At 48.2% G+C, this 25,643-nt stretch overlaps 1 long non-coding RNA gene across 2 annotated transcripts in view; it reads right to left on the reverse strand.

Annotated features, from left to right (window-relative positions):
- Positions 1 to 317: 317 nt before the first annotated feature.
- LOC109251361 (uncharacterized) overlaps positions 318 to 25,643 on the reverse strand; it is a 32,765-nt gene continuing 7,439 nt past the window's right edge. The window contains exon 3 of one of the 2 annotated variants that reach the window (XR_002073483.2): positions 318 to 1,163. This is a non-coding gene — a long non-coding RNA (uncharacterized LOC109251361). Of the gene's footprint in view, positions 1,164 to 19,947; positions 25,625 to 25,643 lie in introns of those variants that run through there. The other variant, XR_008422622.1, reaches the window with a different exon arrangement.

A 25,643-nucleotide genomic window follows, 5' to 3' on the forward strand; every position in this document is an offset into this window, starting at 1 on the left:
TTTGTCCAAAGTCCTGGACCACAGCCACCGTTGCATAATTTCACTATTCACCTTGTGCTCTGTTGGTGCTCAAAGAGCACTATTTACATAAACAATAAGAATAGCATCCCCCACAGTTGTGCAATGCAATGGCCCCCACGTAGGTTTAGCCTGTGCCTACTGAGATTTATATTTACTTGCTTTCATAGTTAGGTCTTTATTTATGAATCTGTGCCCTACCCTATTCTAAAAATGGTTTTAAAAGGCTTATAAGGATAGAGAAAACAGAACAAGATACCATAACAGAGAGAGAACACAGATTCAAAGAAAGGGGGAAATAGAAGGAAAAAACGAGAGCAGGACCATAGAAATGATCCAGGAACAAGGTTATTACAAAAACGCACTCTTAGACTTTCATACGCTTGGCTGTATGTTTCCCAACAATCAGCATTGTTAGGATTTGAGGGGACTAATTAATTAAATCCTTCTTCAGAAATTGTGGAACCAATTAAGGAATAGGGCCGGGAAAAAAATTAAATTGCTATTTCCGTTCTGATGCTGGTGAAGCTGGCTTGGAGAACTGGACTTGGGTCTAAGATCCAAAATATTCCTCCGTGCGAAGCATACTAACGTGCCCCCTGTCACAGGTGAAACAGTAGACAACTTCCCACTAACCCCTTTCAAGGAACAGAACCCGCCTGTCAATCCACCCATCACCCGGGGGAGGCAAGTAAAGAGAATAAAACACCCGCCCAAGGGACGGTGATCCCAAGGGGAGACCGAGAAGCTATACATACCAGCAGTAGCCATTGTCCAATGTCACCAATCAATGAAATTATCCCCCACCCTGGGGTGGAAGTTACAAAAAGCAGAGAGAACGGTAGGAAACACACCTACAATCATACCTTTTTGATACTGATCAACTACTCAGCTCTTAGCTGGTCTGACCCAAGCAGGCTTGGTCAAGTTTTTGTTTTGCCTTGCCTCTCAAATCATTATGTGCACACAGATTACCCGGAGATCTTGTTGAAGAACAGACTGCGATGCGTGGGTCTGGGGTGGGGGTGACATTCTCTTTCGACAAGCTTCCAGGTGATGCTGATTCTGCTGGTCCACATCTAGAGTGTCCAGAACCGCGGTCCTTGACCTGGAGTCCACACAGAGTTCTTGAATTTAGAGGAGACCTGTGTATTTGGATGATAGAAAATATACATTCTCATTTTTACTAATTTCTCACTGCAATTTGCCCTTTCCTTCTAGTATGAACGCAGACAACAACCCATAACCGTGCGAGAAGTGCCTGTGACTTTGTCACCAACAGAAATCTCAGGCATCTTCAGTATCGCTTTATCGTTATTGCGAATGTCTCCAAATTTCACTTCGTGATCTCTCCAAATACTACTGACGACTGGGAATCACAGTAGCTATTAAACCTACTGCTAGCTCTTGTCATTTCACATGTTAATAAAGAGGTGCGTATATTATCATCTTGCAAATGAACACATTAGGATATTTTTAATATCTCAATAGCTGTATTTCACTATAATTGGTTTCCTTTGTAATCCTACGCATTTTATGTTTTTAACGTCGTTAAAAGCGGCATTCCAGGAAAGAGCACATAGACATCACCAGAATGCAGGAGGTTATATAAAAGGTTAAGAATCCTCGGTGAGAAAGGGAAGCATTGCCAAAAGTGACCACTGACCCCAGGGTGGCGACAGGATGTCCTGTGGCTGAATTCTGGAGCCAGATAGCCTGGGTCTGAATCCTCCTTCCGAGGAGGCATGAGGCCCTGGGTAAGCGCTGACCCTCCCGTGCCTTGAGAGCAGGGACTTCAAAGGGGGCAGTTAGAGAATTAAATGAGTTATTATTCTTTTTTAATGTTTATTTTTGAGAGAGAGACACAGCATGAGCAGGGGAGGGGCAGAGAGAGAGGGAGACACAGAATCCGAAACAGGCTCCGGGCTCCGAGCTGTCAGCCCAGAGCCCGACGCGGGGCTCGAACTCACAGACCGCGAGATCGTGACCTGAGCCAAAGTCGGACGTTCAACCGACGGAGCCACCCAGGCGCCCCAATGAGTTACTAACTTTGAGGTGCACAGAACAGGGCCCGGCTCAGAGTGAACAAACATCTTAGAGTTAAGTGTTGGCTAATAGTATGAGACCTGTATTCAGAAACTCAAACGAACAAGCATGTATTCAGCACCCCCAAGGAGACAGAGACGGAAACTGCAAATCCCCTGCCGTCACGGCGTCCGCAGGTCCAGTGGGACAGACGGCCAGCAAGCCCAGTGAAACGTGAGCTCCGTCTCACAACCCAGGGAGGCACCGTCTGTGGGAGGAGGGAGCCCCTGGCTGGCTGGGAAGAAGGAAAGGAAGCTTCGCGAGAGGCTCGCCGAACACCTCCCCAAAGCGTTCCGAGGTAGGCAAACGCATCCCATTGCCTCCCGGCTACGGCCTCCGCTGGTGTCTTACTTACATTACCCCCAGGAGCTCAGAATGCCTCCTAGAAGCTCAGTGACCAGATTCCTTGCTAGCACCTTCCCACTTGGTCGGAGTTTTTCGCATCTGGGCACCACTCCCCAGATGCCGGCCGTCCACAGCACCGTAAATAACCTGACAGGCTTGCGCACGGCACCAGCTCTCTACCAGGACAGAGAGAGTCGCTCTGCTTCTCAATACCAAGCGCTGCCCCCTCTGCCTGTGCCCACAGACACCCCCCCCCCCCACCAGCCTTCAGGGCACAGCGGGAGAACGATCCCTGCAGGAAAGCAGCCCCGAGCCAGACGTGAAACACCACGATCTCCTCTCGGCCACCGCGATGGGTACTCGGGGCTTCCTGCATATTCTGTTCAAACAGTTAGTATAACAACAATGCTGACTCCCGTTTGCGGGGCTCAGCTGTGTGCCAGGCACTAGGCGCAGCGTCCCCGTCTCCATTAGTGGGCCGGGCCTGCCGTCGCAAAGCCCACAGCCTGCGCGGCTTAGCCCACAGGAATGTATTTTCCCACAATTCCGGAGGCTAGCAAGTCCAAATTCAAGATGTTGGCAGGGCTGGCCTCTTCTGAGACCCCTGTCTTTGACTTGGGTTAGGGCCGCCTTCTCTCTGTGGCCTCCCATGGCCTCTCCTCTGTGCACACATCTGTGTGCTCTCCCCTCGTCTTCTCAGGAGGACACCAGTCACATGGGCTTCGGGCCCATCCCGGTGGCCTCATTTTAACTCGATCACCTCTTTAAAGATCTTACCTCCAAATAGGGTTGCATGCTGAGGTACTGGGGGTTAGGACTTCAAAACAGGAAGTGGCGGAGGGGGCTCACAATTCAGCCCCTCACGCTGTCTAACCCACAGGGAGCTATTGTCCATGACGACTAATGACTTGCCTGAGGGTCACACAGACAGGGGAGCCACGCTTGGAGCCAGGGCACTTTAGCCCACAGCCAGCCCTCTGCCCAGTCTACCAGCGTCCTGCTGGCACAGCCCCTGGACGCACCCCAGGGGCGTGGAGATGCCCCGACTCAGTCCCAGGGAAGGGGCCTTGGGGTGCTGTACTTTGACAAATCCCTGAGGCAGCACCGAGAAGAACCTCTTCATGACACCGCGTGGACTCCCTTTTGTGTCCCAGTCCTTGGAACGGCTGTCAAGGAGCGTGGGCACTCGTGCGTGGTCTCCATTGCCAGGGGCACGAGCGCTCCCCCGGGGGAGCTTATCTGACACAGGATGCGATGCCAATGTTTGGTTCCGAGGCAGGTTGTAGGGGACCCCCCACCACGCCCTTCCCTGGCCCTCTTCTTCCTTTCCCTTGGGTGCAACCTCCCCGGGGAAAACCAAGCCCCACCAGTGACCGAGGTCAGTGGAAGGAGAGCTGGAGGCTGAGCTCGACCCACGTGATTCCCACCCCACCCGCCCCGACCACTGCCCTCAGCCTCCAGCCCCAGGGTCCCCTCAATGCACAGTTTAGAAAGCACTGGTAGGAGCTCTGCACAAGCTGGATTGATCCTGGATTAGTCTGTTTTGCTGGCGGACAGTTCGATCCAAGTATGAACGAAATGCCACCCACTGCATAACGAGGGCAGTTTGCTAAGTTTTGACATATGTAGACACTTATGGAACCATCACCACAATCGAGGGAACGAACACGTCTGTCTCATCCAAAGGTTCCTCCTGCCCCCTTGTAACCCCTCTCTTGCCCCTCTCAGCCCATACCCACCCCCCATGAGATGGGAATTGATGTTCTCGTCTAATAAGTAAGAAGTAAGAAAACTAAGGCTTAAGGAGGCTAAGTGATGGGAGAGAGGGTCTGGCTTCCAAGCCTTGCCCTTAACCTTGCGCCGTTTCCCGGGCAGTGTCGTCCAGTGGTCAGGAGCGCAGACCCGCAAGTGTGTCCACGCGGTTTCAGTCCTGGCTCCACCATCAGCTGTGTGATCCGGCACAGGTCGCCAATTACCTATGTTCCCAGGCCCTCCTCTGTAAAACGAGGGTAATGAAATCTGCCCCCTATGGTGGTTGTAGGATTGAATGAGTTAAAAGACACGAGGCATCCACGACGGTGCCTGGCACACAGCTGGGTCTGATACGTGTTTCCTGTTTTGTACCCTGTTCCTCATTCCCACCCTGAACTCTTTTGTGCCACACCCCAGCGTCACAGACACAGAAGCATATGTCCTGAATAATTCGACATTTCCTCCTTGCCTTAGCCCTTCTCTCAACATCTCCCGAGCCCCCTTGACGCACAGGACTCTCTGGGCTCTGTGCTGTATCCCATACAACGGTGAATGAGGTCCCCGTGGTTTCAGACTTGAAATTTCTGCTCAGACTTTTCCCTAGCGGTCCGTAAGTCACTTCCTCTTCTTTTTAAAGTGAAGACGAGATTATTTGACGAAACGGAAGCACAGAATCGTTTTTGCACTCCAGTGGATTTTTGCGAGAGTTAAATGGTGCCAGATTCATAATTTGTTCCTATTCTTCCCGTGCCTTTCTTCACTGTCTTTGAATGCTTCGTGTCCCAGTCAGAGCAAGAAAGCAGGGGCTTTCTCAAGGAAACTCGAATAACATATTATCACTGTAAGGATCATCATGACAGACGATGGTCGCAAGAATCATTAAGTCTTGGTGTAAAAATCCATTCAGGGAAACTTAGTTTAGGAAGAATAGACTCACAGAGGAATACAGACTTTGCCAGATGGAAGAATGCCTTTCTTAATAGACAAGACAGTAGGACCCATTCTCGGGGCTCTTTTGTCTGCTAGGGAACAATCTCTCTTCCTTTTCATCTCCACTCGCAGCCCCTTGCCCACACTCAACAGACTACAGAACCGGACAAGGAGTCCTTCTGGGCCTCGACCAGTATTGCAAGACATCAGACCACATTCTACAGCCAGAAAAAGCTCTGACAACACACATACGTAAGCACGTACGTGTACGTATGTCCACACTTGTGCATACATACAGACACTTCTTCAACTTACTTTCAAATTAGGTAGTTTCTATTCCAAAGTGACACAATTTTTACCCACCCTGACAATGTTAAGGACCCCTTCCTGGGGCGCCTGGTGGCTCAGTCAGTTAAGCTTCTGACATCAGCTCAAGTCACGACCTCACGGTTTGTGAGTTCGAGCCCCCGTCAGGCTCTGTGCTGACAGCTCAGAGCCTGGAGCCTGCTTCGGATTCTGTGTCTCCCTCTCTCTCTGCCCCTCCCCTGCTCTCGTTCTGTCTGTCTCTCTCTCAAAAATAAATAAACATTAAAAAAAAAAAAAGGACCCCTTCCTAATGACCCAAACAAACATTTTTGAATGTGAAAGCGAGAGAGACAGAGCATGACCGGGGGAAGGGCAGAGAGAGAGAGGGAGACACAGACCCGAACCAGGCTCTAGGCTCTGAGCTGTCAGCACATGAGATGGTGACCTGAGCTGAAGCCGGACGCTAACCCAGGCGTCCCCAAACCAACATTTTTTTTAATGGATAAGGTTTAGATCAGTCAAATCTTAGAATCTATCCCATGAGTATGGAAAAGTTTTCCTTAGGTACATATTGATCCTCAGAAACACAGTTTGATTTTCTCGGACAATTAAAGGGAGATTATGCCACTGGGCCTAAAAAGATGCTATCGTTTCTTATCACCTGGCATCCAGCAGATAGCTGTCTTAATTTAAAAGACCCTTAAGGTCAATGCTTATTTAGTTCCTTGCAATAATCTGTTTTGCCATAATTCTGCTTTCCTACTTATTTCCCTTATCTAAAGCAGCATTTTCCAATTTGTGTTTTGCAGAACAATAGATGCATGAGGTGTTAATAAGCATCCCTGGGGTGCTGAAAAATAAGTGGCTCTGTAAGCAAATAAATTTGGGGAATGCTGGGCTAAAGAAAATTAAACAAGTTTCTTTACTGCAGGACTTCTCAGGGCCTTTAATATGCTACTGTGTGTTATAACTGGGTGGGACAAACAGGATTAAAGAGGTGAGTTTGTAACGCATGTGGCACGGAGGCTGACACCCAGTAACAACCAATCAATGTCAATTTTTATAATTATTAGCTGTCATGATTTGAGTTCGTCCCAAACTGATACGTTAAGAGTGCCCTCCTTCCATAGAGCAGCTCCCTGGATTTAATGTTCCATGGAATGCATGCCAGGAAAGGCCAACCTAGCTCATTCCCTATTAATATTTAATAAGTATTTTACTCATTTCTGTGAGCAAAGAAATAAGGTAAAATGTAGTGCCATGGAGAAGTGCACAGTATAAAAAAGAATGTTACTACTGATTTGGAAGCAGTTAGTCCTATTACTTTATATCTCCTGAAAAGTGGTCACATCCATGCACATGGATTATTTATTAAGGGAAGAATTTTTGTAACACAGAAAAAAAATCCGCAGGTTACATTTAGTAACCCATTCATCTATTAAAATACACACACACACACACACACACACACACACACACACACATATATAATACAACAGGAGGGTTTGTTCTGTATTACATATTGTTCTAGGTCCTAAGGGTAAAACCAAGTATCAGCTAGACTACATCCCTGCCCTCAGCGTGTTCTGCATTCTAGTGGAGAAGAGAGATAATACACAGATAAATAGGTAAGTACATAGTATATCAGTATTAGTGCCCTAGAGAAAAATTGCTCAGGGTAAGGGGACTAGGGAGTGCCAGACAAACCATGCAGGGGATGGAATGTGCCCGGAGCCTCTGGGTAATATTGAGAAGACTTTGGCTACAGTGGGGCCAGTGGCAGGGAAAGTTGGAGAAGATCCAGTTGGAACAGTAATGGGGCAGGAAAAGAGCAGGAGGGCAGATCATCTGGGGCCTTGGAGGCCTTTGTCAGATTTGGGTTTTTACTCTGAAGATCCTCTACAGGACCTTGAACAGAGGAATGATACCTTGATTTGTTTCGAAAGGATCACACTCTCTGCTGGATTGAGAAGGCAAAGGTGGGAGCAGGGACCCTAATCCAGGCACAAAGCACCATGGTGGCTGGGACCCAGTAGGTATTGGCAGAGGAGGCTCCAGGAATGAAACTCATTATGGGAAAAGTAACACCTGTCAGGCTGCTCATCCTTCAATATCCTGCAGAGAGGAGGGCTGACACATGAAGGAAGGCTATCTGTCTTTCTAGGATTGAGATGTTCAGCAGCCATGGTTGATCTTTGTTCACTGGATAAGTCAAACTTCAGCTCGTTAGCAACCTGCCATCTTCTTCCTATCCAAAGAGATTTGTGCAATCAAGATCTAAATCAAGATGCCTAGTGGATTACCATAGCTACAGGTGCCTGGCAACCAGGATTAGACTGATGGCCATTGATCTATGGGCTCCAGATTCTCCCCGGGGATGTAATGCACTGTAAAGGGCATCCAAATTCCCGAAATAGTCTGAAACAGAGAGAAAAACATTCAGTCATCATCTCGTTCTGATTGGCCTTTGCCTCCCACAGACAAGTGGCCAGCTCACAAACCCCACACCAGATTAAGGCTTTAGGGGTCATTCCTCAAATAGGGGGACTACTGGAACTAACCAGTAGCAGAAAGTTTCAAAAAATAGAGACAAAGAAACTGGTTGTAAGGACAAAGGAAATGAAGGTAATCAAAAAGATATTTGACAGGCCAACGCTGGAGCAGAGAAGGGAGCAAAGAGTGAGCAAGAAACTGAGGGACAGGGTGTAATTCGGGGGTCAGCAGACTATGATCCATGGGCCAGATTGGCCTACTACCCATTTTTCGTACATTATTTTCAGTGGAAAAGAGCCATGCTCCATTCATTTCCATATGGTCTACAGCTGCTTTCAAGGTGTGATGGCAGAGTTGAGTAGTTACAAGAGACTACGTGGCCCACAGATACTTACCTACTACGTGGCCATTGGCAACACTTCGTGTCTAGGTTGTTCCCATATGGGCTGGAGGACTTAAGGTTGCTCTCTTTGTGCTCACCAGAGTACTTGGCCTGGCTTATGGCACTGAACTCTGGTGGGCCATGCTAAAGAAACACTGAGACGTTTCAAAGAGATAGCCAACATCGCTTTCATAATGAGGAAAGATGAGAAGTCGTACAGCAACAGCCTCAGTGTTTTACCTTAGCTAACAAGGTACCAGACAGTATCTACGCCTCGGGACCTAACACCACACACAGAAGAACAAAAAACAGACGGGAAATGTGGGAGAGAAGGAAGGATGAGAAATGGAGCATGGCATCAGGACCTCAAACTTGTTTCAATCAATTTCACTGCTGTGGACTGAGTTGTGTCCAAAATTCATGTCAAAGCCCTAACCCCCAGTGTGATGGTATTTGGAGACGGGCCTTGGGGAGGGGGCGTACATAATTAGGCTCACAGGATGTCATTAGGGCGGGGCCCTCATGATGGAATTAGATCCCCTATAAGAAAAGACACCAGAGAGCTCCTCCCACCTCCCTCTCCCATGTGAGGACACAGTGAGAAGACAGCCATCCGCAAACTAGGAAGAGGGCTCTCACCAGAATCTGACCATTCTGGCACCCTGATCTCAGACTTCCAGCCTTCAAAACAGGAAGAGAATAAGTTTCTAGGTTTTGGGGGTTTTTTTAATTTTATTTCTTTGTTTTGAGAGGGAGAGAGTGAGAGAATCCCAAACGGGCATCACACTGTCAGCACAGAGCCTGACACAGGGCTTGAACTCACGAACCGTGAGATCACGATCTGAGCCAAAATCAAGAGTCAGAGGCTTAACTGACCGGGCCACCCAGGCGCCCCAAGTTTCTATTGTTTAAGCTACCTAGTCTATGATATTTGTTATGGTGGCTCAAGCAGACTAAGACACTGAACTGCCTGACCCTGTAGAATGTGACTCTGGGAGCAGCCGAACAACCATGGCTGCTGAGAGAAGATCACAGAAATACCATATTTCTTCTCCCATTCCATGACTAGTGCTCTCCCTTCCCAATCTCCAGGAAAGCCAAATTTCAATTTTTTCTCTTCCAAGCACCCAACCGGGAGACAACCAGGAAAATGGAACAGGTACAAGAGGCTGGTTCCAGTTTTCCAAGAAACTCTTCCTAGTTAATTGTCCATGAACATCATCCAATGTCCTCCAGGCTTTCCTGCAGTGCTTCCATTTGCTGCTAATTATTTTCTGGAAACAGAGCCCTTAGAAACAGGCTCCAAAAGGCTTAAAATAACCAAGGTACAAAACTTCAAGGATTCTGGTTTCTTTCTTTCTTGCAACCTAGCTTATTAGAGAATAATAGTGACCACCTAAGCTGCATCTCTGTTGGGTTGGGAGGGTTTTGAGAGCTATTAGACCTTCAATAACTCCAAGAGCTGCCCAAGGTTCGGGGCGGGGGGTAGGTAAAATAAGAACCATATTGTACCCTCTCCCGCTGCCATATTGCATTGACTGTGAGACACCTGCTATTCCCATGACCTTTCTTATCCTTTGTTGAGAGAGGGAGTTGAGCTTGGTTTGATGGCAAAATAATGTCAGATCTTTCTCTAAAAGTGTTGGGCCAGGGCCGGAAAATGCTGTTGACAATGCTAAAATTGTTTCTTTGATGCCCTGAGGTGATACGAATAATTCACCCCTAAAAGGCTGGAGCAGTGGGCTCTGGGGTCCACAGAATGACCATCTGTCCCACCTCCGCTCCTAAGGCCACAATGCAAAAGGATGAGCAGATCCCACAGGCAGCTGGGTGACGGTGGTATTTTTGTATTATAGGTTTTGCTTTTTTTCTTGAGCGCTTTCTGTCTGTAGATTGTTTATTTCTCACACTTACTGTTGTTCTGTTACACCTGAAAAGGGTCTAGCGGGAGGAGAATGTTCATGGGCTCTGATTTCCCTGTGGGAAAAGTATATGCAGGGCTCACAAGGTTGTCCTTTTGCTGAGCTGTAAATCAGTGCTGTTTGGAACATTGCCTCTCCTTTTGAAGACTGGAACAGGTGAAAACATATATTTAAATTTAACTGGTCTGAAAGTGGCTAATAGAAAACTTGGCAAACCACGAAGAGGTCAAGAGCCAAGGGAGAACTACAGTGGTCAGTAAACATCCTAATAAATGTTAAATTTCACAATAACCAAAATTACAAATGCAAAATCAAATAGTAAAATACCAGTTTTTGACTATCACATTAGCAAATCCTTTTTTTTTTTTAAAGATAGTACCTAAGGCTCATAAAAATAATATCCAGGGGTCATGAAGGTATGGAGAATTGTAGAATCATGTAGTCTCATACAGTAGAGTGAATTTGTAAATTTTCTTTTTTAAAGAAAACTTCCTAGGAGGTACTTGGGCTTTATATTTAAAGATCTTATAATTTTACATAAACTTTTCACTTTAGAAACATGTCCTATGAGATTTCACTTCCATAAATGTAACCTAAAGCAATAATATGGATACACAGGACTCAGAGTAGTGTGATGGTTAATTCTGTGTCAACTTGACTGGGCCATGGTGCCCAGATATTTGCTCAAACAACATTCTGAATGTTTCTGTGAGGGTGTTTTGGGGTGAGATTGACATTTAAATCAGTGGAATTTGAGTAACGCAGATATCCCTCCATAACGTGGGTGGGCCTCATCTAATCAGTCAAAGGGGGTTGACGGAAATAGAAAAGCTGATCTTCCCAGAGCAAGAAGTTCTGCCAGCAGATGGCCTTTAGACTTGAGCTGCAATATCAGCTCTTCCCTGGGTCTCCAGGCTGCCAGCCCACCCTGGAGATTTTGGACTTGCCAGCCTCTATAATCATGAGAACGAGTTTATTTTAAAATCACAATAGATGGTAGATGATAGATAGATAGATAGATAGATGACAAATAGGTATCCTATTGGTTCTATTTCTCTAGAGAACCCTGACTAATTCAGGGGGCAATGAGAAAAGAGCTTTATCCTCTCCTTCAACTCTGCACCTTTCAAACCACTTTATGGGGCTGATTCATCCCGTCCTTCCAAGGAAACTTGAGTGAATTCCATGATATCTGTGGTCATTTTCACATAATAAAAAGTCCTCCCATCACTCCTAGTCACCAAATAGACTAACTTCCATTTTGTGTTGACTCTCACGTCAGAAGAATAAAAGCTCAGATTTCGTCTAAAATTCCAATTCCTTTCCTCCTCCATCCTGGCCTGCTACGGTCTCGAAACCTGTAGTGTGTCGGGGCTGTGGTCGGCTTTTTCTGTCTTCCCGGTCCAGGTATTCTCACCTCCTCCCCTCTCGAGAGGCTATCTCCTCCTCCAGAGTTGGCGTGGGAGGAAGGGGAGGGAGAGGTGGGGTGAGCGAAAGAGCTCAGCTGCTGGGCCTGGGCACAATGGCGCATCGTTTCCACGTTATGGAAGCTATTGAGATCGCCTTCCTCGTGGAGGCAAGTTCGTGGATTCTTCAGGAACTGGACCACCACTCCTTCACCCCAGCCCGTCACCGGGATCATGTGCCCTCTTTTCCTCAGCATGGACCGTGCTTCCCCGCCTCACCCCCTCCCCCCGTGACCCCTACAGCTCCCTAGCCTTCCGCAAGCCATTCCACGTGGACTTCCTCTTTCCCTTCCTGCTGCCCCCTCCCTCCCTCCCCACACAGCCTTTGGCTGCTTCTTTGAGGCACAGGAGGCCGACATCATTCCTTCCCCCAGAGCAGCTAGGCAGCCTTCACCTCTGACCTTTAGGTGTCTCCAGGTGAGGTTCTGCAGGAGGCACACACATTTCTAAGCTCACTCTCTTGGGTAGATCTGCATCTCCTTGAAAGTCCCGCTTAGGCCGCCTAGCTAGTACCTCCCTCTGGAACGCACCCACCTCAGCTGAAAAGCAGAGAAGACCAGCATTGTAACATATTTATATACAACCTCCAGACACAAGACGGTAATCTGTGTTTTCTACATGTCGAAAGTTAAGTCTCAGAGAAATGCATTACATTTTCTGAGATCACACAATCAGTCTATGGCAGAGCGTGGATTCGAACCACTGACCGTCCAATTTCCAGCTTGAGCTCTCGGTGCCATAATGAGAGGGCTTCGTAGCAGGGTTGGCCTCGTCATGACTCCCATCCTCTCTCAAAGCATGCCCTTAGTTCACTGAGCCAACATAGGGGGGTTGGGGAATAGGCCACCCCCACGTGGGCCCACGGGAGCCTGGCAGGAAGGCTCCACACGCTGCATAGGAGCCCTGGGAGAGCAGACCTCCAGTGCAGCCCAGAAGCCCCCAGCTCAGCAGTTCCCCATCATCTCAGAGCCGCGAAAGGCACAGTCCACACACTTCGCTCTCCTGATGGATGCAAGGGAAGCACAACGTGAGCACCGAACGTTAGTACGCGTCTATGAAAGTCATTATCAACATCACGGGGAATGAGAGAAAAACAAAGCATCTCTATTTACAGTGAGGGAAAGACAAAAAAAAACACTCTTCCAAGCACATGCTTAATCACACTTCTGTACAGGGAGGGGGAAATTACCTGAAATCTTTCCTCCTGATGGATCTTCCCTTTGGAGGTGGATGCTTCTAACTCCCTAATGGCTGCAGGAGAGAGCGGGCCACGCATTCAGGTGCCAGCCTGCTGGGGAGGACATCAAAGCACCTTTGTTTTTTAAGTGGGACACACCCGCCCAGCTGACCCAACCCCACGCCCTTCTGGATCCTCTTTCTTTTCTTTGTGGAATCCGCAGTAAGCTCTGCAGCTGACCCCAGAGGTCACCCCGCAAGCACTTTCCTGTTTGAAACTTGTTCCGCTGGCTGGCCGCATTTCCACTGGCTCTGAGTCATTATCCGCCCCCCCCCCCGCCCCCCCCCCACATCTACACCCCCATGAGATGAAAGAGCTCTACTCTCTCCGCCATCCGAAGCACAAAGGCAGCAGGGTGTTGCTGTTGTTGTTGTTGTTGTTTAGATTTGCCTTCAGTTTTTAAAAATAAAAACCCATGTTGCACTTTTTTCTTATTACAAAAGCAATACATGCTTGTCATGAAAATATTCAGTGCCGAGAAGCAGAACGAAGAAATAAAAAGCACCCGTTATCCCACCGAACAAAGAACAAGCATGGTGAGTCTTGTTGGAATACATCTTTCCAGACTTTTTCTCTGCAGAGAGCTATCCATTTCGTGTTGCAAAAGGAGACCACACTGAACACCCTGGTCGTGAACTTGCTTTTTCCATTTGGCACTACGTTGACATTTTTTTGTTCCGTCACTAAATATTCTGCACGATTTTAAAAATATTTTGCAAGATGAATAATGTTAAGCAGTTTTTGTCTGAATATACAAGCAATTCACACTTAAAATTTCACATCCTTTGCTCCTCCACTGGTCCCCTGGGGGCACTGCAGAAATATTATGGGTCAATCAGAACAATGCACCCTTGATTTTTGTCCATTGGAAAAACAGGGACATTGCTAATGTTCTCTTAAACACCTCCTAGAGGTTATGACTGTTACTGGTTTGGAGAGCTTCATAACACTCAAGTCCAAATAATTTTCCCATCTCTCTTCTGTCTTCAAGTCCAATTAGAAGAGGCCCAAGCCCTTGCCACCTTCCCCGCCTGCCCCCACTACCACATCGGAAGCGATTCTGATTATCTCCTCCCGCCCCCACCTCGAGAACCTGCCTCCCCGTGAACTATTATACAAAACACAAACCCCGAGGTCAGAAACCTTAGACGACAAGAGCGAGCCCAACTTTCGTACCAACCCAGAGAGCACGAGGGTCTACCCACCCATCTACCACCCCTGGTATCTTACCTCTTCACCATGACCTTCGGTACTCCAGCGCCAATAGATGCTACTGGCCAATTGGTGGTGACACCACTCTGAGGCATGGGCTAGCTCCCAGCACGGCGGCTTCCAAGAAAGGAAGCCTCTGTTCTCCGTCCTGCACCTCCACCTCCAGACGCCCCTCCTGCACCCTTTGACTCCTGTAGGGAACCGTTCCTCCCGTGACTCCGGCCAGGGGAACCAGGTCAGAAATGGCTTCAGGCACCCATCACTTGCCAACCAGAACCATCATTTATTCCATTTTCTTCCTGCAAGGAGCCACAGCTACACATCCGGAATCCCCCGTCATCTTTCTTTTCGACACTGGAGGTACAAAAATTATACTCCGCTCCCCTTCTGTTCAACAGGACACAGGGGTAGTGACTGAGGGATTCAGGCCCCCAAAACAAAGAACTCCACAGGCAGCTTCGCCTCTTTGACCCTGGAATATGAACTTGCTGGCTTTCTGCCTTCAAAACAATAGGGAATGCTAACCTCGAAGGAGAGACCAGACCTCCTTTAAGAGTCTGGGAGGAAGAAAAGGCTGTCTATTCACGATGGAGAAAGGAATAATTATCCCACCTCACTTTTGATTCTGCAACCCAAACACAAGGAAGGGAACCACTTAAAGCTTCTTGCTAAAACAGTGAAAACCAAAACCCTAGCTGAAGTTTTAAATGGGTCACCCTGCTGTAGAGCAAAATTAATCTTCAATGGACCGCTCCTCCTTGCTTTAAATGAACAATTACTGATTGTCTTTAGAAAAACAACTTGGTTCCATGAAAAATCCCCCCAGGGTTGGAGTCAGAAAACCCAAGTTATTCTTTCCCTGTCCCTTACCACCCGCATGACTCCAAGCCAAGTACTAAACTCTCTGAAACCTGATTTCTCTCTCTGCCTAAGATTGGACTTGACAGTGAACCTCAATATCCAAAGTCTGTTGGCCAAGAGTCTCTGCTTCCCTGGATGGTGCTTAACAGTTTACTACCAACACTGACCAGATCAATTTATTTTTCTGTGCATTTTTATTTTATAATTTCTAGGAAAACCTGAATATCCCACACTTGCTCAATAATGTGGGACTCGGAAAAGTACCCTAGTTAGGTGACACAGTTGATATACTATAATTTACTAACCGCGTGACTCTGGGGAAGCCGTTAGCCTCGCTGAAATTCAGCTTCCTCCACTATAATAATAGCTAGCCCAAATTCTATAGGCCAGGCACTCGCCTGAATGTTTAGGTATATTCACTCATTAAAACTTCACAGTTGTTGGAGCTCAGTCTTTTCAGCATCCGACTTTGGCTCAGGTCATGATCTTATAGCTCGTGAGTTCGAGCCCTGCGTGGGGCTCTGTGCTGACAGCTCAGAGCCTGGAGCCGGCTTCGGATTTCGTGTCTCCCACTCTCTCCACTCCTCCCCCACTCACGCTGTGTCTCTCTCTCAAAAATAAATGAACATCAAAAAAAAAAAAAACACTTCACAGTTGCAAACCTATAAGGTACATACTATTATTATCATCAGTCTTACAGGTGAAGAAACGGGCATGAAAAGTTCAGTGACTTTCCCAAGGTCACTCAGCCAAGAAGTGGAAGAGACAGGATTCAGCCCAGGCATCTGGTCTCAGAGTTCATCTTCCTAAATGTGTGTCACAGCACCTGTGGCTTTGAGACAAGGGGTGGGAAGTTAGGCTGACCTTGTAGGAGTGTTGAAAGGGTTAAATGTATATAAGATATTGTACCTGACACACAATATATAAGTTAATATTACTCAATGTACAAGTTAATATTACTATATTGTTATTTTCTAGATGAATCTGCTAAAGTATCTGGCTGCCAGTTGAAATTTATTAAAACTGTCGACATAGAGAAACCCAACGATGATACAACACGCAGTGAATTAAAGGTGAATATAAAGTGGTATTACGTTCGGACCGTGCCTACGTACAAATTATGCTCACATTTCCTTCCGTTGGCTATTGCTGTGCAGTAGATAATAAGTACATATTTCTCATGTGTTTGTTACTTGGCTACGAATCCTCACGTTGAGACAGGGCTGACCTGGGCACTTTGCCATCAGGCCGCAATCCACAGACGCAGATTGGACACAGGTCTGCCCCACGCGTGCCCATTCTGAGGCCCAGGCTGGAAGGGGAGCGGGGCTCTTCTCGTGCCAATGACGGTGGCACGAGTGGGCAAGCCCCACTGCACGAGAGCCTGCCAGCCTCAGGACATCCCATCAGTTGAAGTCATCATATGGCTGAGCCCAAAGTAAAAGAATGAGAAAGAAGACTCCGGGGGCGCCGGGGTGGCTCAGTCGGTTAAGCTTCTGAGCTTGGCTCAGGTCTTGATCTCATGAGTTCGAGCCCTGCATCGGGCTCTCTGCTGTCAGCACAGAGCCTGCTTCAGATCCTCTGTCCTGCTCTCTCTGACCCTCCCCTGCTTGTGTGCTCTCTCTCTCTCTCAAAAATAATTGTTAAAAAAAATAATAATAAAAAAATTTTTTTAAAGGAAGAAGCCTCCACACCCCGTGAGGTCTGCTGTCTTTAAGATCAAAGGAGGAAGACAAAAGGGAACATCAAGAATCTGTCCAAAAAGAAAAGGCTAGAAGGAAAGACTATACTAAGTAGCATCTGTTCACTCATTCAGCAAGCATTTCGGCACCTGCTGTGCTCCGGGTAAGTCAGGGCCCCAGTCCTCAAGCAGCTCACGGTCCAGTCAATGAGGGAAGATGGTAATGACCACGATGCTAATTGTAATAATAGGCAACATTTATTAAGTGTGCCATATCCCAGGTGCTGGGCTAAGTCATTTGCACAGTGTAACTTCTTATAATCCCATTACAAAAAGTCTATTAAAGGAGCACCTGGGGGGCTCAGTCAGTTAAGCATAACATTCTTGGTTTCAGCTCTGGTCACCATCTCATGGTTTGTGAGTTTCGAGCCCCGCATCGGGCTCTGTGCTGACAGCTCAGCCTGCTTTGGATCCTCTGTCTTTCTCTCTCTCTCTCTCTCAAAAATAGACACTTTTTAAAAAGTCTGTTAAAAATTCTGTTATCATCCCTTTTGTTGCACAGAGGCACGGAAGCACAGAGAGGTCAATAATTTAGGCAAGGTCGCCCAGCTGCAGACCTTGCACCTAACTTACCTCTCTGCTCATTCACATACATTGCCGTGACCCGCCCCGGCGAGCCCCCTCCCTGGCCTTGAATTAGAAGATTACTAACATCAAGCGTCCCTCCTCTGGGAGGGTCGGCAAACACAAAGCCTCCCCTTTGAAATGTGTACCTAACGAATCAGATCTCCCAGGCAGACGTGGGCAAAGGGTGCCAGGCTTCAGTAAAGAAAACTGGGAAGCTTGGAGAAGACGACAACGTTCATTTTCTAAGGGAGGCTGAGTAAATGCTCCGTGAGGGCGGTGATGAGCGTTCCTCCACCTCAAACGGAACCAGTAAAAATAAGGGTCTGCGCCACCGCACGGGGGAACTGAGGCAAAAGTTAACCTCTCCAGGTAACAGAGACTTTTGCGTGGAAAGAGCCTACCAAGGGGGGCAGCGGGGCCACAGATCCCTTTCACGGAGGCAGCGTGGGGAAGCAGGTCAACCAGGGGGGCAAGGGGCAGATGGATGAGACACCCTCTCGAGATAACGGAATTCCAAAACTATTTTACTATTTCTTCACCCACCTCACTTCCACCAAGCAGCAGAGGTCTGAGCAAACCACCGTTCAGAGCACCACATTATGCCTTCCTTCTTGACTTCCCAACTCTGCCCAGACCACCCTGGAGTCTGCTTCTGCAAGGCCTTGATCTGTGGCGGCAGTTTCTCCCACCCCTACCCCCCAGAACCAAAACAAAACCCCGGAAAACGGGGAGCCATATAAACACTGGCGTTGAACTCAGCTATTTCAAACACAGTGAGAATATTTCATCGCTCGGTAGCTAAGACTGGCAATGCAAATAAAAACCAACGGCCAGCAAGGAGAGTGTTTGATGAAGCAAGGAGGAAAGAGCTTATTTGTTTGTTAAGAGTCCGATTCAACTCCTCGCAAATGACCTGACAAGTAACTCATGAAAGAAATGGCCACATTTAAGCTGCAGACAGCCCTTCCAGAGACATCCTACGACGAGGCGGCCAGCAGTACCTTTCTCTTAGAAATAATGGCCAATCATATCGAGGACAGTAACAGAAAAATCAGAGTCCAACTCTCCCATTAAAACTGGGTCACTCTTAGCCTGAGCAGGCCCCTCGAAACAGCTCTCTCCCAGCCAGCGCACCTGATTAACCACCCGTAGGGGCTGGCAAAAATCCCATTTAGCCCCGGACCGGTGGGTTTCCAGCTCTATCAGCCCTCGCATTACTGACGGGAAGAAAACGAAGAGATTAAAGAAGTAATATTTGTAATAGAGTTTTCTAATGCTTCTCCCCCCGCACCGGCTCAGGGCCTACACGCAGCCGGCTCCAGCCGCTCGCTCCCCCATCCTTCCTGCTGTTTTCCCATAAAGACCTCAGGAAGGCACCGATATTTCTGCGGCTCTGGTTCTGTTGTTTCCTAATGTGGGAAGCCCTGGCCAATTCCGCAAAGGTGGGAAAGGAACGCTCGCTGGCTCAGGGAGGTGGGAGAGGCGTCAGAGGGACCCCCCCACCGGCCCCCGTGGTACCTGGCATATGGGAGGTCGAATGGAGCCCTGGAAAGGGCGGCGGGAGGGGGCGCCCTAAAGACCTCAGGTTTCAATTAAAGTCAGGGGGTGGCCCTGGGACTACCTTCCTCTTGTCTCCTAGTCTCTTTGTTTTACGGCCTCCTCTCTCCTTTCTTGATCATCTTGTCATAACTCCTGTCAGGATGTGACCTTGCAGTCAATTCTTGCGAAGGTACCACTTGGAAAGAATGTGATCTGGGGTCCCGGCTCTAGGCTAAGGGTCCGGTGGAAGATGGCGACCACTTTCTGCCACTGGTTTAAGGGTCTGGTTTACCTGAGAAGGAGGGTCACAGACAGCACATGGAACAAGGAGTAGGGGTGGTGGGGGGGGGGGAGGGGAGAGGGGCGAGAGGGGAGGGCGCTGAGCCCGTGGCAACGGGAACAAAAACTAAAGAGGCACACGTGCCCCTTGAAGACACCATGCGAAGTGAGGTGAGCCAGTTACAAGAGGACAAGCACCGTAGATGCAATTTCCTGTTATGTACATCTTATCACACATGCAATTTTTTAAGGCATGGTGTGTGTGTGTGGGGGGGGGTAGTTTGCTTGTGTGGAAGACCTAGTCTGACAGGAAGCAGATTCAGGGTCACTCTGAAATTCAGGGGCCAGAGGACAGGAGGCAGAAGGGGGAGGGTGCCCTGGGCCGCCAGGACGGTCCGGGAAATGCCCTTCTCAGTGGTATCCAAACTCGGGAAACTGGAATCGTCCCCGACTGACTGAGGGAGGATGAGGCCTTTACTCTGAACCATCCTGAGTGTGCAAAAGACCGCCTCCATGCCTTCTCACCCCGGAGGAGGGATCAGGAACAAGTGGGAGTCCCCTTCCCTAGAAGAACCGCCTCCAGGCCATTCTAGGAATTCTGGGAGTAAACACGGAAAGCGTTAAGGGTCAGTTGTGGTTACGCTCAGTCTCTCAGATCAGGAGTGAGACGGCTCGCAAACCTGACCCACGGAGGTCACTGAAACTCGGCAAGAAAGCCGACCAGATCGTGGTCCCCAGCACCCCAGCTGCGGACGAACCGTGATGGGTTAGGCCAGGCAGGGTGTGCGGGGCGGTCGGCCGGGCCCGCCCCGTTCCGGTGTCGTTCGAGAGGGAAACCTTCCCAGACTTAGCCTGGGAACCCCTGTCCAGGGAGGCCCAGCCTCGAAAAGCACTCCGGGCTCGCGGCTCACCGTGGCATCCTGTTTGCTACGGGCAAGCATCTCTTCTGTGGGTTATTTTTGTCTCCGGCCTTGGCTTGTTTTTTCCCAGTGCTGTTCCTTGGCTCGTAGCATTTCTTCCCTGCTTTATTAAAAACTGAGATAGATCGCCTAATAAATCTCTGCTCGGTTTTTCCCTTCACAGCTCTTCAACAATTGCCAAAGTCACGGAGTTGCGTCTTTCCCACAGCGGGAGGCTAACACAATAGCTGGTGTGTTCGTGGAAACGTATAGATCAAGGAAACAAAGAGAAAAGCCTTTAATTATTCAGAAGCCTCCCACCCCTGGTACTAGATTTACTTGCCTGGGTTTGACTTAAAGAGCCAGAGCAACACCTGAGAAACCAGCAAGCTGCGACCACAGCCGGCCACGCGGGAAGGCGGGCCTGCCTCGCTTTGCTGGATGAACGTGGACCGGACGGTTGCTGGGGGCACTCCTAGCGCCTCATTTTTTAACGAATTTTTAAAGCGTATTTATTTATTTTGAGGGGAGGGGGAGGGGCAGAGAGAGAGGGAGAGAGAGAGAGAATCCCAAGCAGGCGTATACCTTAAACTTACACAGGGTTGTAGATCATTTGTATCTCAGTAAGCTGGAAAAAAAGTGAGTCCTTCCAATAAATAAATAAATCAACAAACATTTGAGAAATACATACATATATATACATATATGGATTATAATTATATAGTTATAATCTTTAAATCGAATTAGAAACCGTGGCCCCTCGTTTTTTTTCCATTTTGTGAGTTTGGGTGTGCTGCATTTCATTTGGTTGAAACGCAGTCCATTTGTACACATGCTCTGAAAGCTTTACAAATTCTTAGAGACAGAAGATTCATTCATTCCTCCTCCTCCACTGCCCATGTTATTGGAAGGTCAGAACACTGAAATGTTCTCTTTCAGGAGTGTTTTGTTTCAAACATCTGGCGATGACTGCCTTGTTAGACCAGAAAATGAAATCAAACACAAAAAGCCCCCTCCCTCTCCAGGGAGCGTTTTGGAGTGGGAATGGCCCTTCAGAGAAGTCCCAAGTATGGATAAAGGGCCCAGGCTTTTAGACTCCCATGTGATCAGTCGTTAGACGTGCCCCAGCCCTAGGGGAGAGAATGTCCTTGGGCAAGGTGGCCCTCTTCAGTAGAGGTAATTCCAGCTGGAGGCCATCTGCCAGTGACGTTCCCAGAAGCTGGAGGAATAGTCCTTCATTCCTGAAGGGGGTCCTGCTCATCAGAGCCGTTTTGCCTGAAATGACAGGCAGGTTTTCTCCCCAGCTTGACCAGATGCTACCCCTAATCCTGGCTCCTTTCCATTTGGGACAGACCATGGCAGTACTTTTAAGATGTTAACCCTAAAGTGACAACAGCTGCATACCCTCCCGCCACACCTCTTCCGGGCTCCAGGTGGAGCATTCGCCCTGCTTCCAGGGCACAGACAGCCAACAAAGAGATGCGGCATCCAAAGCAGTGGACGAGCTATAGGAAATCGCGCCTGGAGATCAAGCTTCAATCCATGGCTGCAGCTTTAAGGTGGTACCATGTCAAAAGCCAAAGAACAATGTGGCCATGTGGGGAAACGGCCACCCAGACGTTCAATCTCCCCATCACAGGACTCTGAGAGTGGCAGATAGTGTCCCATGTCCTCCGAGAGCTGGCCGTTCCCAAAACAAACACTCCCATAAAACAGGCCACCTGGCCTTGATTCTGGGCCAGACGTGGTGCCCAAGCGTGGAAGGACTATGCTAGAAGGACAGGGTGGGGAGATGTCTAGGAGAGTACAGCCCCTATCAACTTAGACTCGCGAGCGAGAAATCTTCGTACAAGATGGCTCTCAAAATCATTTTTTCTTTGTTTTATTTGGAGTCTGTTGCTGTCACTGTTGTTCTAACCATGTAATGATGGGAAGATAAGTATTTAACCGCACCCCGGGAAGGAGCCAGAGCCCCACCTCAGGCTTCCGTGGAGAGGGTTTAAGTGGGTGCTCAAAGTCGCCTCTGTCTTCCTGTGTTCCCGAGGATTATCTCAAAGCTCTTGACCAGACTGACCCACACATGAATTTAGCCTCCCCCTCGATGTCCATAAGTTAAAAATCTCACACGAGACCTTGTAGCTTCTTACAAACAAGACAAACTCTGGGAGAAAGATGAGGGGAAAGATGACATTTCAGGGACCCAAACGATTTGATGGAACCCCGTGAAAGTGTGCTAGGGCCACCATAACAAAACACCACAGACCGGATGGCTTTAAGCAACAGAAATTTGTTTTCTCCTAATTGTGGAGGCCAGAAGTCCAAGATCAAGGTGTCAGCAGGGTTTGCCTCTCCCGAGCCTCTCCCCTTGACTTGCGGACGACTGACTCCTCTGTGCGTCCTCACAAGGTCTCCCTCTGTCTGTGTGTCTGTGTTCTTATGTCCTTATAGGACACCGGTTGTATTGGATTAGGGGCCACCCTAGTGACCACATTTTCCACTTAATTACCTCTTTAAAGGACCTATCTCCAGATACAGTCACACTCGGAGGTACCAAGGGTCTGTGCTTCAACATATGAATTTGGGGGGACACCAGTCAGCCCAGGACAAACCCTGAGCTTGTCCATTTTTTTTTTTTTTTTTTTTAACGTTTATTTATTTTTGAGACAGAGAGAGACAGAGCATGAACGGGGGAGGGGCAGAGAGAGAGGGAGACACAGAATCGGAAGCAGGCTCCAGGCTCTGAGCCATCAGCCCAGAACCCGACACAGGGCTCGAACTCACGGACCACGAGATCGTGACCTGAGCTGAAGTCGGACGCTTAACCGACTGAGCCACCCAGGCGCCCCGAGCTTGTCCATTTTTAAATGGTCCTCTGGCCACTCCAGCACCAGGGGACGGCTGCCCCTCCCACACTCTTCAGCCTGACCACATCTTGCTTTTTTCCAAGGTCACGAACTTTGTCTATAAAAGGCCAGACAATAAATATTTTAAGCTCACAGGCCATACGGTCTCTGCCCAACTGCTCAAATCTGCCATCACAGCAGAAAAGAAACCCTAGAGAATATGAATAGATGGATGTGGCTGCATTCCAATAAAACTTTATTTATGAACACTGGAATTTGAATTTCATAGAATTTTCACAAGTCATGAAATATTATTATTTTGATTTTTTTCAACATTCAGAAAGTTTAAAACCATTCTTGGCTCACAGGCCCTAGAAAAAACAGACAAGGGGCCGTATACTTTTGGCCAGCAGGCGGTGGCCAACTGCTTCATTTGGTGGCCCCAGGAGCTCATAGGTGGCCCGCCCAATGCTCTCTGTTCCCACATCACTCTTCTCCAAGGTCTTCTGCAGGGCCTCACTCTCCAGACGCACCCGGGCCCCCACCGGGCTCAGCAAGTTCGTTTCCAGCACAAAGAAAGTTTCCTTCCGACTAGGAATTCTGGTGCCAGCTGCTAGTAATCAATTCTCTAGGTCTGATACCCCTTCTTGATCAAAAACATGTCTTTTTCTCACCATTGTGGAACGAGACTATGACCCACATTTTGCCACTCAATAAGTCACTTCATGCACTTTTCCGGAGACCTTTCTCGAGTGATTGCTGGGTGCCACGCACTGGGCTAAGGGCTCTGCAGAGCCACTAAATTTGCACCGAAACCCCGAGATATGAAATTTTATCCTCCATGTTTTGTGGAGAAGAAAACCTGGGCTCAATACAGTTGAGTAAATTCTTCGAGGTCACACGGACAGTAGGTGATGGAGGCAAATCTGAAACCAGGGCTCTCTGTCTCCAGATCAGACTTTTAGCCAGTGATGCTACCCTGTTTCCAAATGATACGTCTCTCCTCCGAGGACTGGGCATGGTGACATGGGGGCATCAGAGCACAAGAAGCCAATGGCAGAGACAACAAACTGCCCACCCCCTCCTGTCCATTGCTAATAGAACCCCAATTCTATTTAGAGTCAATAATATGTGCCAGAAAGTCACATCTACCAGCCCTCCTTGTCCGGGGACAGAAGTCATTAGATGGTGTTTTCTGAGAAATTCCTTAAAGGGGAATGACTCCGCTGGTAAGCACCCTCTCCCATTCTTCCTGCTTGAGATACCGACACGATGGCTGGTATCTTGGCAACTAGCTTGAGCTCCGATGCAAAGCGGGAGAAGCATCACACCAGAACGATAGATAAAGTGGATTTCTAGGAGTCTGAGTCTCTGTTCATGGAATTACCACATCAGCCCTCAACTGCCCACCTTTGCACTTCTCTTCGGGTGAGAAAAATAAAACCTTTAATAATGATATACGCCACTACGTTTCAATTCTACGTTGCTCATGGACAAAGGCCATTCCTATCTGACATAAGCCCTCTCTAAATATCACTCCCATAACTACCCTTAGAGGACTCATCAACACTGCTCTCTATTGGTCTTACTTCAGAAGAGTCAGGGAACCATGCTAGCTATTATCCTGCCCCATACCCTAATATTTCCACTACATGGACTCCACATCTCTACCTGCCAGCCTTATATGGTCAGGCCAGTGGTTACTGGTTCCCGACCGGGCCTGAAAATTTATTTCTCAGTAAACCACCTGACCACGGGCTTGAGCTAACTTCTTATCTCCTCCTGGCCTTTCCTAAAAGAAAGTTCAATATCTTAGCACCGGTCATTACTCCTTTGCTCTTGTACGGTTCTTTACATTTTGCAAAGCATGTCCACGAGCAGTATTTCTTTTGACTATCACAACTTTGACCAATGAACAGGGATGGTATTTGTTGTGTCCTCATTTAAGAGCTCAGGAGACTTGAGCTTGGAGAGGCTGAGTAATTCACTTACTGCACCGAGCCAGGATACAAACTCGGCTCTTTGACTCCAAGGTTCCCATTTTTTCCATTACGCCAATCGCTCCCAGGAGACTTCTCAGATGCTGATGAGAGAAGCCGGAGACACAGCTCGGTTCAGATAACCTCCTTTAAAGCAAGTTTGTCTGGCCACCAACTGCCTGTCTCCACCCAATATCTGAATTGATCGTCATCATCAAAAGGCTGATGTACTCACCTGAATCAAGCGAACGACTACGTGCGGTTCGAAAAATCAATTAAATCAACACCATCTGTGTCCACCGTGCACTCGGGCTCTATAGTAGGCGATGTTGACACGAACAAACACTGACAACTCTGTAAACCCCTGACAGATGAATCACCTATGTGAGAACAGCAGCAGTTGTCCCGCTGCTGCTCTGAGGATGGTGGAAGTCAGTGACAAGTAAGGCTGAGAAGTTGCTGGCACCCGAGATAGGAGAAGAAATTGGCACTTCCCAATTAGTCAGGAGAGGCTTTTCGAGGAAGACGGAGTGTCAGACGCTATTTAATTTGTGAATGAAACAAGTTTAGGAAGATAAGTGCCAGTTCAAACAGAAACAGAAATGGGAGAATAATAATAAGAGCCAGCACTACACTTGCACCCTACTAGACAGAGTTCTTAAGTGTAGGAACCAGAAATGGGCTGTGGCTGATGCAGGCACAAAGGGAGTTTGCTGAGAAGGTCCTGGGTAACTCCCATAATTGCCAAGAATTCTGGAGGACCAGGCTCTGAAAATAGACACGGACA

Source organism: Panthera pardus, unplaced genomic scaffold, assembly GCF_024362965.1.
Source record: "Panthera pardus isolate Hobbes unplaced genomic scaffold, ASM2436296v1 HiC_scaffold_16, whole genome shotgun sequence".
Taxonomy (NCBI): Eukaryota; Metazoa; Chordata; class Mammalia; order Carnivora; family Felidae; genus Panthera; species Panthera pardus.